Genomic DNA, 15,027 nt, shown 5'->3' with positions numbered 1-15,027 from the left:
TTTTATGTGGGGCGCTATGGGGGCATCAACTGGGGGCATTACTGGCACATGATGGGGGACACTATGGGGGCATTACTGGCACATGATGGGGGCATTACCGGCACATGATTGGGGATACTTTGGGGGCATTAGTGACACATGATGGGTTATACTATGGGGGCATTACTGGCACATGATGGGGGATACTGTGGGGCAATTACTGGAACATGATGGGGGACTCTATGGGGCATTACTGGTACATGATGGGGGACACTATGGGGGCATTACTGGCACATCATGGGGGACACTATGGGAGCATTACTGGCACATCATGGGGGACACTATTGGTGCATCTACTGGCACATCCTGGTGGACACTATGGGAGCATTACTGGCACATCACGGGGGAACCTATGGGGCATCTACTGGGGGCATTACTGCCACATCATGGGGGACACTATGGGGGCATTTATACTGGCACATCATGGGGGACACTATGGGGGCATCTACTGGGGGCATTTACCCTGGCACATCATGGGGGCATTATGTGGGCAATTATACTGGCACAAAATGGGGGACTATGGGGGCATCTACTGGGGGCATTTATACTGGCACATCTGGGGTATCTACTCGGGGGAATTTATATTGGCACATTATGGGGGACTATAGGGGCACCTACTGGGGGCATTTACACTGAGACATCATGGGGGACACTATGGGGGCATTTACTGGGGGGCAGTTATACTGGCACATCATGGGTGACACTATGGGGGTATCTACTAGGGTATTTATACTGGCACTTCATGGGAGACACTATGGGGGCATCTATACTGGCACATCATGGTGACACTATAGGGGCATCTGCTGGGGGCATTTATACTGGCACATCATTGGGGACACTATGGTGGAATCATATACTGGAACATTATGGAAGCACTATGGGGTTGGAAGAGGGGAGAACACTATGGGGGCATATTATATAGGCACATTATGGGGGCACTATGGGGAAAGGGAAGGAGCGCTATGGTGGCATCTACTTGGGACACTATATAAGGGGAGTTTTATACTGGCACATTATGGGGGACACTATGGGTAAGGTGGGAGAGGAGCACTATGTGAGCATTATATAGGGGTATTTTATACTTGCACACATTATGGGGCACTATAGGGATATTAGCTCAACAGGGGGCACTAAGAGGGGGAATTGTTTGTACTGGCACACAGAACGGGAGCATTTTTGAACTAGTGCACATTATTAGGGGGCATTTTTTGTACTAGGGCACATTACAAGGAACATTCTTTGTACTGGTGCTCATTTTAAGTGGCCATTTTGCCCCCCACAGTAATACTGCTCCAAAGTTTCACCAATAGTAATAATTCTCTGCCAGAGTGCACTTAGTAGTAATAATGTCCACACTGTGCCCCAGAAGTAATAATGCTACCAGAGTACCCATAATAGTAACCATGTTCCCCATAGTCCCCCAGTAGTAACGGGGGACATAATGTTTTACACTTTTAGTGTCAGGGGCACTATTTGCTGGGCGCAGTTATTTGCAGGGCAGTGTCTGCCAATAATTATTGAAGGGCACTATCTATGTGGTACTAGTGTTATCAGGGGGTTTATCTGTTTCTGCTGGTTAGTATTGGGGAGCACAGCGAGCACAGTACTGGGGGCACTATCTGTGTGGTACTGGTATTTTCAGCTGTACAGTTTCTATAGTATATTATTGGGGAGCACAGCGGGCACAGTATTAAATGCGGCAGGATGAGTTGTTCAGAAGGTAGGAGGATGGAAAAGTAGTAACCTAAGATGTCTTTTTGTCAAACTGCAGAGACTAGAGATGGGTAAAAAATCATCATGTCTGTTTAGATATGCATACCTCCCAACCATCCCAGATCTGGCATAACTACTGTGTGGGGGTACACAATGGAGACTAGGCAGATAGACATTATGTGGAGTTAGAGATGTGGGCCAGCGCTTTAAAAAACTTGTTGTGACAAGCTTTGCACGCCTCTGATAGTTTAGCTCCTTGGGCTTTTTGAAAGTTGGGTGGCATGTGTGTGTAGTGTATATATGGTGTATTTATGTATGTGTACCATGTATATGGTGTATTTATGTGTATGTGTGCATATATATTGTGTATGTATATATAAACATGTGTCGTGACGCCGCATGCCTGCCGTTGAGTAGGGAACCTGTTAAAAATTTGAATCCCACCCCTGCCAATATGGCTGATGGTTTGCCGACCTCGCCTCCTTGTGTTGATGCCACCTGCTGCCAATTGAATTTTTTTTCTATGCCCACTTTAAGTTTCCAATTAACACCTGGGCACCACTCTTATGAACCACCTGTTCCACTTTGTCCAACATGAAAGTCGGCAAAGTGGTTGAGGCGGAGCATGATTATTTTTTTTATTATTAAAAAGTTCCTCCACTTGTAAAAAACTGTAAAATTGTAAATTCGGAGGAGAAACACTTACTAAGTTTTGCTATGGGGCCCTATGATATCTGTGTATGCCCTAAATAGGGCCCCATGAACACTAGATATGCCATATCTAAACATCCAGTTGGAGACAGTTGGGAGTCAGAACTAATGACTGGTGTCATGGGGGAGGCGGGAGTAAGCAGCACAATAACTTGGCCAATCACAAGCACCATTTCTTTGTGCTTCTTTAAAAGATCTTGAACATCTTGGAACTCCAGTCTGCTTTGAATTCTGTGCCTACGAGCGACCTGGCTGATACAATATAGAAACCTTGTGTTTTATTGCTGTTCACTGTCTTACCATGGTATATGAACTGTGACATGAAACTGTCTTCCACAACCTCACCTTTGTAGCAGAGTTTGGCTGTTTCTAACCCAGTTTTACGCCTCCTACAAAGCTGTTTCAGGTAATGACTGTGTTTCGACCTGCATATGAAAATGAAGATGTTTATCACGTTTGGTCTAACTGGTTGATCATACACCTGACTGTAATCCTACAAAATCCCTGGCTTTGTGCAAGAGTACCTAGAAGAACTGATGCTGTTTTGAAGGCAAAGTGCGGGCACACCAAATGTAGATTTGATTTTGATTTCTCTCTTGGTCAAGGAATTTGTATTCTGTAAATTGATAAAAAATAAACTATTAACACTTACATTTTTAAAAGCATTCTTTTGAATCAGATTATTTTCATTATTATTATTATTTTTTTTATTTTTTTTAAAACACACAAATAACACAGATATTCTTGTAAGGCTTCATACAAGGACCCAGTTCAGGTACTTTGATAGAAGGGTATAACAAACAATAACAAGCCGCAAATAACAATTTTTTGGATCGGTGCTGAAATTGATCTGCCATACAGAGTTTGAAATCCACAGCATGTCAGTTCTTTGTGCAGATTTCACCCTTTTCAATGCAAGAGTAAAAATCTGCAACAAAAGCGCATCCAATCTGCACCAGAAACCACAATTAAATGTCGCGGCTGTATGTGAGCAACAAGAGCATAAACAGTGAATAAAGCTACTGACCGGACCCAAACTAGGGAGGATAAAGGGTGACCCCTGTCAGACCCTAAAAGCTCTCCTTATGCTGCTAAGCACATGTCCGGATCCAAATGGTGGATCGAGACATGCCCGCGTACCTAAGGCTGATGACCACTGTAACCCCTACAATAGTGGAAGGGGCACGGCCACCGGTGCCCTGCTCAGTATATGAACGGAACCGGGGTCGCCTCGGATCCAGTCAGCAAACAAACAGAAACACACAATGTCTGCACACTTAACTGAAGGAGCTGCAGCAGCAGTGAAAACAGATCCAAAGACAGCTGGCAATATCCGGAGTACTTGCTGCAGCAGAACACAGGTCCAGTGAAATGATAGCACACAAGTGAAGATACTCAAGTGAGAGATACAACTCAAATGACAAATATAATCCGCACCCTACAAATGAGGAGGGGTGATTTAAAGGCAGAGAAATCAAACACAGGAGGGACAGCTGGGAGGAAGGAAACAGAAAGTAAAGACCTCATCACAGGGGCGGAGAAACAGAGCAGAGAGAACTCCTCCAAGCTCTAGTAGTGACATCATCACAGGGGTGGAGAAACAGAGCTGTGAGAACGTTTCAAAGCTCTGGTAGTGACAGTACCCCCCCCTCTACGGGTGGACTCCGGACACCCAGGACCCACCTTCTCAGGATGAGCCCTATGAAATGCCCTGATGAGGCGAGTGGCTTTAATGTCCGACACCAGAACCCACATCCTCTCCTCAGGACCATAACCCTTCCAAAGAACGAGGTACTGAAGAGAACCGCGGACAATGCGAGAGTCCACAATTCTGGAAACCTCAAACTCCAGATTGCCATCAACCAAAATCGGAGGAGGAGGCAAAGAGGAGGGTACCGTGGGCTGGACATATGGTTTTAAGAGAGATCTGTGAAATACATTATGTATCTTCCAAACCCGTGGAAGATCAAGACGGAAGGCAACAGGATTGACAACTGACAAGATTTTATAAGGCCCAATAAACTTGGGACCCAATTTCCAGGAGGGAACCTTCAGTTTAATATTTCTTGTAGACAACCACACCAGATCACCCACATTCAGGTCCGGACCAGGCACACGTCTCTTATCAGCCACACGCTTATATTTCTCACTCATCTTTCTAAGATTACTCTGAATCTTTTGCCAAATGGTAGACAAAGACGAGGAAAATCTCTCCTCCTCAGGCAAACCAGAAGGAGCCCCTCCCGAGAATGTCCCAAACTGCAGATGGAACCCATATGCACCAAAGAATGGTGACTTATCAGAAGATTCCTGACGACGGTTGTTCAGAGCAAACTCAGCAAGAGGGAGAAATGAACACCAATCCTCCTGGTTCTCTGCCACAAAACAGCGCAAATATGTCTCCAGATTCTGATTGACGTGCTCAGTCTGACCATTCGACTGCGGGTGAAAAGCAGAAGAGAAGGACAGCCGAACCCCCAGGCGAGAACAGAAAGCCTTCCAGAATCTGGACACAAACTGCGTGCCTCTATCGGAAACAATATCAGAGGGAATGCCATGCAATTTAACAATATGGTCGACAAAAGCTTGCGCCAACGTTTTAGCATTGGGTAAACCAGGGAAAGGTACGAAATGAGCCATCTTGCTAAAACGGTCCACCACCACCAGGATCACCGACTTCCCTGAGGAACGAGGAAGATCCGTGATAAAGTCCATGGACAGGTGTGTCCAAGGACGGGAAGGTATGGGTAACGGGAGAAGGGGACCTGAAGGCCGTGAACGAGTGACCTTAGCGCGAGCGCACGTCTCACAAGCAGCCACAAAACCCTCCACCGACTTACGAAGAGCCGGCCACCAAAATCTCAGAGCAATGAGATCTACCGTGGCTCTACTCCCGGGGTGACCAGCAAGAACAGTATCATGATGCTCCTTGAAGAGTTTGTGACGTAACTCAGGAGGCACAAACAACTTCCCAGAAGGACAACGGGCAGGTGCCTCAGTCTGGGCAGCCTGGACCTCGGCCTCCAAATCAGAATACAGAGCAGAAACAACTACCCCCTCCGCCAAAATGGGACCCGGGTCCTCGGAGTTTCCTCCTACTGGAAAACAGCGAGAGAGAGCATCAGCCTTCACATTTTTGATCCCAGGGCGGAATGTAACGACAAAATTGAATCTGGAGAAGAACAGAGACCATCTGGCCTGTCTCGGATTCATACGCCTGGCCGACTCCAAGTATGCCAGATTCTTATGGTCGGTAAAAACGGTTATAGGGTGCCTGGCCCCCTCCAACCAATGGCGCCATTCCTCGAAAGCCAACTTGATGGCCAACAACTCCCTATCTCCCACATCATAGTTTTTCTCTGCCGGGGAGAGTTTTTTAGAGAAAAAGGCACAGGGTCACCATTTGGCAGGAGAAGGGCCCTGGGACAAAACCGCACCCACACCCACCTCGGAAGCATCCACCTCAACAATAAAAGGTAAGGAAACATCGGGATGCACCAAGACGGGAGCAGACGCAAAACTCTCTTTAATCTTAGAAAAAGCTGCAAGCGCCTCCTCCGACCAAGAGGAAAAATCCGCCCCCTTTTTTGTCATGTCAGTGAGGGGTTTGACAACAGAGGAATAATTCAAAATGAACTTTCTGTAATAGCTCGCAAAACCCAGAAAGCGCATCAATGCCTTCTGATTCTCAGGAAGCTCCCACTCAAGTATAGCACGGACCTTCTCCGGATCCATGCGAAAACCAGAAGCAGAGAGGAGAAAACCCAGAAATTGAATCTCCGATACCATAAAAACACATTTCTCCAGCTTGGCGTACAATTTATTTTCCCGCAGAATCTGCAGAACCTGAAAAAGATGATCCTGATGGGTCTGAACATCAGGGGAAAAAATCAAAATATCATCAAGATACACCAATACAAATTTCCCCATTAAATGGTAGAAAATACTGTTAACAAAATGCTGAAAGACGGCCGGAGCATTCATCAGGCCAAATGGCATAACGAGATTCTCGAAATGCCCGTTAGGGGTATTAAAGGCCGTTTTCCATTCATCCCCCTCTCTGACCCTGACCAGGTTGTACGCGCCTCTCAAATCCAATTTGGAAAAAACCTTGGCCCCAACAATTTGGTTGAAGAGGTCCGGGATCAGAGGAAGGGGATAGGGATCGCGAATCGTGATACGGTTCAGCTCCCTAAAATCTAGGCAAGGTCTCAGAGAGCCATCTTTTTTTTTAACAAAAAAAAACCCAGCGGCAACAGGTGATTTTGAGGGACGAATATGCCCCTTATCGAGACTCTCGGAGATATAGGTTTGCATTGCGATTCTTTCCGGTTGTGAGAGATTGTAGAGGCGTGCTTTTGGCAGCTTGGCGCCGGGAATGAGGTTAATGGGACAGTCAAACTCCCGGTGAGGAGGTAACTCCTGAACACCGCTCTCGGAAAACACGTCAGAGAAATCAGAGAGAAATGATGGCACAGTTTTAGTAGACACCTCTGCAAAAATCGCTGTGAGACAATTCTCTCTACAAAAGTCACTCCACTCATTTATTTGCCTTCCTTGCCAATCAATAGTGGGGTTATGTCTAGTGAGCCAGGGTAACCCCAAAACTAGAGGAGAAGGCAATCCGTTAAGGACAAAACAAGATATATCCTCCACATGAGTGTCACCTACAGCTAACTGGATATTGTGAACAATGCCCTTCAGGGATCTCTGTGAGAGTGGAGCAGAGTCAATAGCAAAAACAGGTATATCCTTTTCTAATGTGCAAACCTGAAAACCATGCATGGCTACAAATTGAGTGTCAATAAGATTGACGGCCGCTCCACTATCGACAAAAATCTCACAAAAAATGACTTTGCTCTCTAGCGCCACCCTGGCAGAAAGGAGAAAACGGGAACTGCAGGTCAGAGGAAAAGCATCAATTCCTACATCAACTTTGCCCAAAGTAGCAGATGAAGCAGTTTGATGATTTACCTTTTGAGGTTTTTCTCTTATTATCACTCTTAGTACAGTTCAAGAATCTCCTAGACGGACAAACATTAGCCAAATGACCTATGCCCCCACAAAAAAAACACACCATACTCTGAGGACTAAATCCTCTTTTATCAGGGGCAAGTCGACCTAGCTGCATTGGCTCCTCCTCAGAGGGGACCGAGACAGGATGAGGCCCCTGCACACTGAATGAGTCCGCACCACTGCCCCTAGACTGACAATGGCTGGACAGAGAGGTCTCGTTTCTTTCTCTTAGACGCCTGTCAAGGCGTACCGCCAATGACATGGCAGACTCTAAGGACGTTGGTCTCTCATGGAAAGCAAACGCATCTTTTAATCTCTCTGAGAGACCATGACAGAACTGACTCCGGAGTGCAGCATCATTCCAACCTGAATCAGCTGCCCATCTCCGAAATTCAGAACAATAAAGCTCCGCAGACAGTTTGTTCTGGCATAAAAAACGTAAGTTAGATTCGGCCAGAGCAACACGATCCGGGTCATCATATATCTGCCCCAGGGCCACAAAAAATCTTTCCACGGATCGAAGGGAGGGATCCCCCGATGGCAGCGAAAAAGCCCAAGTCTGAGCATTACCCCTGAGCAGGGAGATGACAATCCTCACCCTCTGCTCCTCATTACCAGAGGAATGGGGACACAAGCAAAAATGGAGTTTGCATGCCTCTCTGAAGCGAACAAAATTCTCACTGCCCCCGGAGAACGTTTCCGGAAGTGAGACCTTTGGCTCGCAACAGACTCCATGGGCCGGAGCAGAGCCCAATGCTTGAAGCTGAGTCATAGATTGACGGAGATCCGCTACCTCCAAAGAAAGACCCTGCATGCGGTCAACCAGGCCAGAAAGCGGATCCATGTCAAAAAGGACGGTTTTGGCGGATTATAATGTCACGGCTGTATGTGAGCAACAAGAGCATACACAGTGAATAAAGCTACTGACCGTACCCAAACTAGGGAGGGTAAAAGGTGACCCCTGTCAGACCATAAAAGCTCTCCCTATGCTGCTAAGCACATGTCCGGATCCAAATGGTGGATCGAGACATGCCCGCGTACCTAAGGCTGATGACCACTGTAACCCCTACAATAGTGGAAGGGGCACGGCCACCGGTGCCCTTCTCAGTATATGGACGGAACCGGGGTCACCTCGGATCCAGTCAGCAAACAAACAGAAACACACAATGTCTGCACACTTAACTGAAGGAGCTGCAGCAGCAGTGAAAACAGATCCAAAGATAGCTGGCAATATCCGGAGTACTTGCTGCAGCAGAACACAGGTCCAGTGAAATGATAGCACACAAGTGAAGATACTCAAGCGAGAGATACAACTCAAATGAAAAATATAATCTGCACCCTACAAAGGAGGAGGGGTGATTTAAAGGCAGAGAAATCAAACACAGGAGGGACAGCTGGGAGGAAGGAAACAGAAAGTAAAGACCTCATCACAGGGGCGGAGAAACAGAGCAGAGAGAACTCCTCCAAGCTCTAGTAGTGACATCATCACAGGGGTGGAGAAACAGAGCTGTGAGAACGTCTCAAAGCTCTGGTAGTGACATTAACACATGCCCTTTTTGGCACAGAAACATTAGCACATAAATCTGTGCAGATCTTCTGTTTGTAAACCGGCACCTGTGTGCAGGCAGCCTTAGGCTAGGGCTACACGACGACATGTGTCGCGTGACATTTTGTCGCGTGACATTTTGTCGCACCAATGTCGCGCGACGATTATTATAATGATAGTCTATGGCGTCGACATGCGACATGTGACATGCTGCGACTGCGACATGACAGTAGCAAAAAATCCATCCAAGATGGATTTGTCTGCAGCCGCAGCATGTCGCAGTGCGACACCATAGACTATCATTATAAAAATTGTTGCGCGACATTGATGCGACAAAATGTCGCGTGACACATATTGCAGTGTAGTTGTGCGCTATGTGTTGTGTGACTTATTGTCGTCGTGTAGCCCTATACTTATGGTTCTTTTACATGGGCAAATAACAAGCACTGATCACTATAAAAAGCCAATCTTGAACTATCGCAAGACTAGCCATTATATTTTGCAATAATTGATTGTTGGCGAGACCGCTTGTCTTTCCTTATCTCATCCCTTTTCCATTAAAATCAACAAGAAGACCCTTGTTTACTCTGGTGGATGCACTGCAGAACACCTATGACTTTTAGGGCTTTTTTACTAATGTGAGTTTTCTGTTTTTCACCATCGTCTCTGTGTTCAGAATAACTCGCAGTATGTTCTATATTCAGCGTTTTTCACGCAGCTCTTGCTTCATAGAAGTGAATAGGGCTTGCTTGAAAAACGGAAAACGTCGATTGTTATTCTTTAGTTTTCCTTCGCACGTGTGAAAAAAGCATGCAATTCGGATGGAAAAAACGCACACACAGAACGCAATCGCAGAAAAAACTGACTGAACGTGCATGCAAAACCGTCGGTTTTTCCTAAATAGATGTGAAAGAGGCCATTATAAGGGATGCAGTCAGCAGTGTCTGGATAACTTTTGCAGATCATTCCCTCACTGGTCATGGTTAGAAGCGATTGCTCATGTGATTATCACCCCGTGTAAAAGACCCTTTAGTTACATTCAGGATTTCACCATCTGGAGGTAAACAGGAATGTTCCTATTCACTGACAATATAGGATAAACATGAGCAAATTCTCATTGCAAGATGATTAACGTGTCAGCGCCCCCCTTTGTAACATACTAGATATGTTGCGCTGTCCCTGGATAAGATTATATTACACTATGTTGTACATTTCTACATTGCTTTTTTATTTCGATACCTCTCCTGAGCTTACAGTATGCAAATTACATGTATTTTTTAAATTCCTGGTATATTTAGCATGTCCTACTCTTGTGAACATTATTTGGTTATCCAACCACTACTAAACATATCAGTCTATTCCATGAACCTGATATTAAATCAAGTTACCACTAGATGGCAAAATAAGCTGTAAAAGTGCAATGGGGAAGATATACTAAAACTAGTTTCGCACGTCCGCTTTGAATTCTGTCAGGCTGTTCCAGTAGACAATGCAGCGGTTTGTGTCCAGCCGATCCTCCACATTGTCTGCCGGAATGAGCATGGATTTCCGCCGGACCCTATTATGCTTAATGGGGCCCGACGGGCATTCCGACAGCATCTGGCAGTGCCCGACCTGGAGAATTCCGTCAGGCTGTTCTGTGCTGAAATAGCCTGCCCGAATTCACACCGCAGGTGCGAAACTAGCCTAACCCTGTAGCTGGTGCTTGTTGGTGGATTAGGCATATGCACCAAATTTAAGACATCTTTGCACCATTTTTAAGGTGAATTGCGCCATGCCTGGCAGTTTTCATTTACTAAGGGGTAACACCACACCGAACATAGGCGGGAAAGGGAATACTGGAATATGGCCTGGAAACTAGGGAAGGAAGATGGACACCTCCTAGAGGAAATCCTAACTCCAGTCCTGACAGACTACCAGTATGAACAGACCCCAATGGTAGGCAAGTTCATACACCGGATACCTATAATCCTATCTCACTCTATAAGACCCTAGAACTAATGTCAGGACTGAGTCTACCTGTTCCTCCAAAGGGAAGGACGAACAGGAGTCTCCCTCAGGCTGTCACGGCTGAAGATGGGGGAAATCCTCAGCCGTGTGATGCCAGAAGATGTTAGTGGCTGCTCGGCCAGGATGACAGAAATAGGGAGCAGGTCACCTCCTACAGCTTCCCTAATCTGACCCTGACTCCTAGCTGCATGAGCCGACCTTGAAGGTAGGAGGGCTCATGCTCAGGAACCTCGGATCCCTACTGACCCTCCGCCGATCCCTGAGCTAGGAACTGGGTAGACAGCCCGTTCCTCCTGGACACGGAGGAACAGGAGTCTCACTGGCCAAGCTGCAAGGAAAAGGGATACAAAAACAGACCTATGGATATGGCAGGTGAACTGCACTAGTTCCACCTACCTGCCACAGCCTTGCTGACTGGATCCCTGTACTGACCCGCTGACGTCCACACCATACTTAAAAGGACACAGCCAACACACATACAGACAGGAACCCAGATCCATAGCTGCATTAAATAACAGAAGGAAAACAACATTGACTAAACATCACATAACATTTGCTATGACCACAAGGGTGGCCCTCACTGGCAGATGGTATTAGGTAGGAGGATGACTCCAGCAGACCATGGCTGAAGTACCCCTCTGACTACTGCTCTCAGCAGAGGCTATATAGGCCCAAGTAGCCACACCCACACAAACACACCCAGTGCTCACAGTCTAGGAAGGGAATTAACCCTTCTCACACCAGACAAGGGAAGACAGCAACTTAAAGGGGAAGTGAATACACAAACAACCCCGTGCACACCAAACATGGAGAGTGCAGACATACACACACACACACCGAACCAGGTGTAACCGCATGCACTTGACAGCAAGCTGCCCAGCAACAGCTCAGGCTGCTATACTGCCAAGTACAAACATGTTGCCAGCGGCAACCACATGTGAGGCAACATAACAGCAGCCCTCACCATGTGGTTGACAATAAAACCAAACCGCAGGCAACTGCATGCGGATCCAGAAGTCACGACCATAACCATGGTCGTGACACAGGCCTGATAACAAACAACAGGGAGAGGCAACACTCACACACACACATATATATATAACAAAATACAAAAAGGGAAAGGAAACACTTATCTTCAATGAAGCTTTGGTAGCACCAGGAACTCAGCTGAGAACCAAACCCAAGCTAACCACAAGTCCAACAGAAGCTATAACCGCATAGCATAGTGGGAGTAACAACAATAAATAGAGAAGGCTAAATGACCCTAATAGCCACACCTGGGGAAACAAGGTGTGACAAGCACCAGAAACAACACAGACGTAATTTGATCCAAAAGGAAAACATGTCAGATCACACCACGTGTTGCCAGTCTCACCGATCTCCTGCCACCTGTCGCGGGAACGTCAGTGTGTCTCAGTACATCCGTGACGGTTATATACCAAGCTGTGCCTGGTTCACCATTATCACAACTTCCTAGCTTCATTCTGCACCAATATCAAGGGCACCCCTCACAGAAAATGAACCATTCGAAGTACATCTAGCAGCACGTCCCTGGGGAACAACTGCATTAGTCTAAGGCCTATGAGAGGGATCGGTAGCCCTGAAACACCCTGACAGAAATGAAGTTGTAGTCCCCATCTTGGGTCCTAGGCACCTTCCCTGCACTAGTCATTACCACGAAGCCCTGGGTCGCTGCATCCTTTCTCTGAAATACAAGCCAGCAAGGTAAATATCAAAAACCAAATTCAGCAAACTAAAATTCTGACAACCTAAAAGGACTACAAGAACCATGATACACTGATACAGCACAACAGACAACACAACGGGTACTAAATGTGGAATGAAATGCACAGGGCTAAGCTATCCCCAGCAACCTGTGAAGACAAAAGCCTGGACATATAAAGGCTGAGCAATCAACAGCTGACTACAAAGGTAACCAGGACTAGCTAGGCAATAACCTAACCCGGATCCAGTAATGCTGGCAAATAGACAAACATGAGACAACAGGGAAATGGTGCTAGCTGCACACTGTCAGTAGGAGAGAGGTGACTGGGGTACAGCATGGAGAAGGTCCAAGTGTTTGCTGCTGCACCTTTGAGCCCGTGTATAATGGTTGGCCATTGTCTATTACTAGATTAGGACCAGCACACACATGCAGTTAGTAATACATGTTATTAAACCATTGACACCAATGTGTGATGGTTTTATATTCATGTTTATTATGTCTGATATTGCCGCTCCAACTACCACTGGAGAAAATGAAGCCATCCTGCCATACCACACACAACCTATGGAGAGGTGCGGTGCTGTTTTTGAACAAAGAGTCTGTCTTTTTAGAAATGCTGAAAAATTCCTTTTCCTACCATTCCCATCAGAATTGGCATTATAACCCGCAGTGCGAAAAAGTAGAGTAACAATGCTTCATGTTTAAAGTGGCATTCCCATCTGGCATGTCAATAGGAATTAATGAATGGCACCTCTGGAGCCTGCCCCTACCTTAAAGGGCATCTGTCAGCAGTTTTGTACCTATGACACTGGCTGACCCGTTACATGTGCACTTGGCAGCTGAAGGCATCTGTGTTGGTCCCATGTTCATATGTGCCCGCATTGCTGAGAAAAAGGATGTTTTAATATATGCAAATGAGCCTCTAGGAGCAACGGGGGCGTGTCCTTTTGATATGCCATAAATGGACAACCCCGTTAAGCTTTGAGAGATAGAGTCCCTCTAAAAAATGGAAAAGATCCCAGCTGAAACAATGAAGAATACCCTAATACCCTGCCGTGGCACAGGGGTCCGATAGAGAGGTCATAAAACATAATCAGACCATATATATATATATATATATATATATCAAACAAAATAAAGTAGCAGCACACCACTAAATGCACTAAGACTGAGTGAACAGGTGAATGTGTGAACAGGGTCAAATACTTGACACCAATAAGAGTGAAGAAGCTCTTAGAGCATAATATTGATCAAAAATATGTCGGGCCCATCTACCAGACGACAAGGTAGCTTCTTATCAGATGGGACCTACTCTAACATGGAGGGTCCAGCTCCATTATTACTCTGATTAAAAGCACCAAGGGGTGGGGGATGGGCGGGGAGTGCTAAGTTCCAAAGAGGATGCCTAGTCCTCTATATAATATACATACAACCAAATACACACATATACACACATGCCATTGCATCGAAGTGGGGGATTCAGATTTACTGCGTGCATTTTCTTTTACCATCTCATTTGCTTTGTACAAAATCAACATTTTAAACATTTTATATTTCCCTTGAGAAGCATTTCAGAGGGTAAGAGCAGCGTGGCTCCATTTACAAACTGCAGGAAGTGCTGAGGGAAGCAATGTGGTGTAGACGCGTCAGGTGGACCACCGTGCATTATTCTAATACAGAATCAGGAGGAGATCAGGTTTTCCATAAACCATAAGCAGATGATTAAATATGTATTCAGGTCGTCACACGAAGGTCACGACCTTCAGTGAAATATCTCCCTGACAGAACATCACGGTGAAAGCTTTTCTCTGTTTTGCAAAACTTTGTCAAGAAGACATGTCAGAAATATTAATCAGCGGGGTCTGTGAACTGGTAGAGACGGTGATCGCTAAAAAAAGGAGAACCAACAATCTTCTGCATCTGTAGTATTTTTAGAAAAATCACAGAATAGAGCGGCCTTACTGGGAGGAAATGCTCAAACCCCAAACACTGTGGCGTGTTTATAACCGGGGGGAGCAGATCCTCCACATGTGATCCCCAGCAAATAATGCATACAATGGAAGATGCCGGCAGCGGACCACATGTGCCACAAAAACATCCTACACAAGATGAAATAATGAGTGAATAGATCACTGCAAATAGTGCACCACACCCTCCTCCCATTGTGTTAGTGATCTTACTGTGGAGGTATGGGGGAGTTTGGCTGTGAGTCGGACCTTGGCACCTATCGGACAGTGTTCACACACTATAGGTAGGTTAGCGGTAG

Source organism: Bufo bufo, chromosome 2 (genome assembly GCF_905171765.1).
Source record: "Bufo bufo chromosome 2, aBufBuf1.1, whole genome shotgun sequence".
NCBI lineage: Eukaryota > Metazoa > Chordata > Amphibia > Anura > Bufonidae > Bufo > Bufo bufo.
Note: the sequence above shows the minus strand (reverse complement) of the source record.